The sequence below is a fragment of the Gallinula chloropus genome (genome assembly GCF_964237585.1).
Source record: "Gallinula chloropus genome assembly, chromosome: 9".
Taxonomy (NCBI): Eukaryota; Metazoa; Chordata; class Aves; order Gruiformes; family Rallidae; genus Gallinula; species Gallinula chloropus.
Window position 1 is genome coordinate 13,529,474 of NC_140094.1, and position 5,182 is coordinate 13,534,655.

Sequence of the window (5,182 nt, forward strand, 5' to 3'; positions counted from 1 at the left end):
TGGATGTCCCGTTTATAACAGGGCTGGAGCAGGGGAGAGGTGCTGTAATGGAAGTGCTGACATCACTTCATCATGTGCAGCCCTGCTAATGATGCCCACCGAGCTGGAGGAGCCGACTTGGCAGGTTCTGTGGGGCCAAGCCTGACAGAAAGGCTCTTTGGAAATAACTTACTGCTCTAAAAATAAACACAAGGCACCAACCTTCTTGGCACTGAATGGGCGGCAAAATTGCTCTCGGCTTCATTGGAATCCCAGGACATTGTCCAGGGCTCCCCCAGCCAGCACTGCCACCGGATGGGGTTAATTGCTTAAGGTGTGGTGGGAAATGCTTGGTGTGATTATTAACGCTATAGGAGTTACCTGAAGGAGAGAAGAAAAACTAGCTCAGCTGGAATAGCCCTGGCTATGCTGAGGGTGGAGGCAAAGAAGGGTGCAAGACTAAAGGTGTCTTATCTTCAGAGAGCCACCAACTGTCCTCCCAGCCTCCCAGGACTGGTCTGACCCCATTCTGGGCTTCCTCATGCTTCTTTTATTTCATGACTGTGATCCCTTTTTGCTGGTATGGAACAGAAACCCATTCCTGGGGAGGAGGAACAAAGGCCGGGTGCTTTAAGCCTCCACACTGTGGTCTCCGGGGAGTTTCTGCCTGTGTCCTTGGAGGAGCTGCCTTTCTCTTTTCTCCTCTTGAAATGCACGTTGTGCCACAAACCACAGGGCAAACAGCCGGCAGAGCAAAACCACTGCAGGTGGAGGCAGCAACCGCTCTGCTCAGCACAGGGCAGACAGACCCAAGAGAGGTGGCACTATGGGAAAGAACTTGCTGTTTAATGCGACAGGAAAGCACTTCAGCTGGGGATGCCACCATCTATCTTGATTTTTGCAAGGAACCAAGTCCCAAGCTGAGTTTTGAGCAGAGCTGAGCTCAGTTGTTGTTTGTGGCAGGGAGAACTGCACAAGAAGCAGGAAGCTCTGAAGCTCGCTGAAGCAGAAATCCATGTTCAGACCACAAAATCTAGAGGGAAATTTAAGGGAGCCTGGGGCTTTTAGCAAGAAATTGTTATTTATGTAATGAAAGTTTCTCTTAGCAACGACAACCTAGCCAGCATGGGAAACACGAGGGATGCTCAGGAGATGGGTGAGGAATTGGGGCACTGCAGGAGCCGGGAAAATGGAATTCAAAATACCTATTTCAAGTGGAACTTCTATGGTTTGGAAAAACGTAGGGGTTACTTGAAAAGCAGGCTATGAACAGATGTTTTAAACTCAAAACACGTTCAGGTGAAAAGCCCCGACGCAGCTGCGTTGTGGTGCAGCACATCCCTCACTGCAGCGCACTGCAGCGCTTCAGGAACTCTCTATTTATTTCGTGGTGACTAGTGGCTGTGTTTGCCCATTCCCCCGTGACCGTGGGCCCACTGTGTGGAAACCAGGTTGCATTAGTAAAGCCCTAAAGCTAACAAAGCCGGGGCATCTCTTCGTTCACTCCTCTGCGCGTGTTTACTGAGCTCAAAGGCTTTTGCTTTTTCTGGCTCAGACCACAGCCTTGGAAACGCAGGAGAAAACTCCAGCAGCTCCCTCCATGCTGAGCAGAGGCAGGTCCACACACAACCACTGGTCCTCTCCACCATCAGAGACGTTTTTGTGTAACTCCGGTCTCAGACCAAGACTAACTTCCACCCAGAACACACGTTCGCAGTTCTCCCAAGCCTTGTGGGCTGCTGAAGGGTTTCGTTTCTCTGTCCGGCTTGTCAAAGGGTTTCTCAGAAACCAGATCTTTGCATTTTACTTGAGTTCACTTATCTACCAAAAGCTGTGTCAAGTTACCCTTTCCAAGCCATCTTAGCTAAGAAGGGGGTAGCAACAACAACTACTGTATACCTATATATATGCTAAGAAGTTACCACCCTGATGCTCCTAGGTGATGTAGAACGGGTATGGCAAGCAGCACCTGAGACTGCAGGCAGATTCAGAGAGCAGAAAGCCCAGCAGCAGCCTTGAACCAAAACAGGGCCAGTCACGAGCCACAGCTGCACACACCAAGCAAAAAGAGGTTATGGAAGTGGAGCAAGTCTCCTTGTTTCCCTGCATATTAGATGCAGCCGATGCCCCGTAGGTGCCCCAAGGAGCAGGCAGTGGGGTCTGCTCCTTGAGGAGGTGAAATTAAGCTTGTAATGGGCACAGGAGGTAATTTGGAACCCTGTGGAGAGTGCTGTTTGTGCAACGGCGGTGTGACAGTCTTGCAAGGCAGCTCTCGTACTCGTGTGCCTGCTGGGCTGACGCTACCCTGCCCAACCTGCAAACCTCTCCATGGCAAAAACTCTTTTCACATGGCAGAAGCTCAGTAGCCAGAGCGGGCTGTCTTGTGCTACTGTGGCTGTCTGGCTGGCTCCCTGGCTCGGTGTTCTAATCTACTAAGGCACAACACCGTGTTAAGGAACGAGTTGTCTTTTGCACTAGAAGCCGGAGGCAAACACAGCCATGATGTTTAAAAACTGCCGTTGCAAAGTAAGTTTGCTCTTCCTTTAAAGGCTTTTTTTTTTCCTCCTGCAGCCTTGCAGGCTGCGATGTGCCGGGCAGGTGTTAAAACACTGCGCCTGCCAAGCGCCAGAGGATTGTTCTGGCACCAGCTCTCGGGTAACACGAACCGAGCTGCGCGAGGTCGCCATGTTTGAGGCTGTGTCGAAAGCAGCTTTAGAAAGGCAGCTGCCGGCTTGTTTGCTTCTGGCGGCTCTGCTCTTCCCCCTGCCCCCCCCCCCCCTTCCCCTGCTGCTTAGCTCTCTGATTTGCTTTTCTTCTATACCACCGCAGTCAGTTGCAGTACCATGCGAATGATAGCCGCCTTTATTAACGCCCCGGCGTGCCCGTGACGCACTGCAGCCTTTCTCGCAGGAAACAAAAAAATCCCACCCCAAAAAACCCATTAAAAAACCCACCCCGGGGCGTGCTGGGAAGCGGGATGCGGACCAACCTCCTCCGCCAACGGAGATTCTCGCCCTTTAAGAAAAAAAGCCTGCAGTAATTTTCCATTACCCTGCGCGGTCTTGTCTACGTGGCAAGAATTGTTTGTGGAGGCTGGAGCATCGCGGGTGAGGCGTGAGGCCCGGGAATGGCTGCCGTTGCTTGGCTACGCGCTCGGCATGCCGGCAGCGCACCGGGCTCCTGGGAAGCACCTTTGTTCCCTAGAAGGGATTTGAGTTGTGTTTTCGTGCCGAAGGCAGGGGACAAGTGCTGCCTTTCTCCAGCAGCTCTTGCAGAACCGGGGGTTCCAAATAGCACGAGTCAGCCAAACCCAAAAAAGAACCCCAACCTCTCGGTAATAATAACAATAATATGCCTGGGGAGCATCTCCTGCAATGACTTGGCTGCTGTTGCACAGGGCAGTGTCTTACAAAGAGCTTGCATTCATTTATTTACCGTTGCACTGATCAGAACAGTCACTTAATCAAGGCAGTGTGTCAAATCAGGGAGAAACATCAGCCAAAAAACCCCGCTTCTGTTGTTTCCATCTCATACACTGACAGAGAGATGTTATTCTGCAACTTGACAAACAGATATTTACTTTTTTTTAAGGTATCTCTGAAGCCCGATGGAGGAGTCTCTGCTCCCTCCACAGAGGCTTGTCTGAAATGCCTGAAATATTTCAGATGCCACTGGCCACACTGCAGCAGCAAAGAGGACTGGGTTTGCTGCGTTCCCTGCTTGCTGGGGCTAGGCTTCCAGTAAAGCAGCAGCGTTCAAGCAACAGGCATCTTCACAGGACATGGCTTCAGCTCTCCGGGAGCTTACTTTGTTTGTAAGAGGCTTGATACCTCCGTTAATTAATAACACTGCTTTGTGTCCCTCTGATAACAGCCAGACCATCGCTGGTAATTGCTCAGCAAACATCTCCTTGCCCTTAGGTAATGCTGCAGTTCACTCCCTGCAGCAGCTCGGGGCACCCTGGGGAGCTGTCCCTAGGAGGAACGAAGGGACATGTTATTTTGGGGTGCCCGGCTACACTGGTAACCTGAGAACTGAAAAACAAGATGTACGGTGGAGCACACCGAGTGTCGGCCTTAATGAGTGTGAAGCCAGAGGGGAATTTTATGCTTGTAATCCGGCACCCTTCATCACTCAGATGAACAAACCTCACCCAAGCAGAGCCCTGGCACAGCTATAGAGGGAAACACCTACCCAGCCCTGCTCCTGGGGGGCTCCAGATGGGTCGTGGCTTGGCGGCATCTCCCCCAGGGTACAGGTGTAGCTGTACCTGCAGCCCTCCCTGTCACCCCACGATGTTTGCCTCCTAACCACAACCCTTCTGAGGTTTATAGTTTAAAGATGTTGGCTTCCTGGAGTTTCTCTTGAAAATTAGCAATATTCTCTGCTTTTTGTGCTCCTTTTCTTTCTGGTCCTGTTTCCTCACATCTGGCTTTCTCCTCATCCCTGCTGCTGCTGGCTCCATTGTGGCCACCCAGGAGCTCAACTGATGTCCCTAGCATCGGGGACTTGTACCACATTCCCCACCTCCTGGACAGGAAGGGTGGAGCTGGACACATTTAGCAGCTTGGCTGCATGCTGTCACCTTGAATATGCTTGTCCTTCATCAGTGAAGTCTGCCGTGTATGTTGGGAATGTCTGAGCAGGTTGTTAGGATGGTGAGTTTCCTTATCCCTAGGTCAAGTTTTCCCATGTGGATAATTACATGGCTAGAAACAGGATCTTACCCACCTTAAACACTGCTGGTCAGTTAACTTTTGGACTTGTCTCATCTTTACATTGCAGGCGTTTTGCGGGGGGGGGGTGGGGGGGGGTGGTTTGGGCTTTTTTTGAGTTGGTTTTTTTTTTGTTAGAGTCAACGACTGCCTCTTAGCAACTCCAGAAAAACCTTGGCATGGAAGAAAAAATGAGTTTGGCTCTTGAAGAGCCATTGACAGTAGTAGCCCTTTCTCTTTTCACTGTGTTTTCAGACGTGGAAAGCAGAACTTCTGAACTCTTAATCTTTTTCGTGAAGGCAAGCTGACACAGAGGCTTGCAAGAAGGGTCCCTCTCTGAAACACTTTTGGCCCCACACCCTGTCTGCTGCAACGTGTCACCACCACCACGATTTGCCTTTGCTTGGGATGTACTCCACACAGTACAATGCGGAGGATCCGGTCTGCCAGGAGGAGGGTTTTTGCCTCCCTTGTGTGAGCAGTTGGGA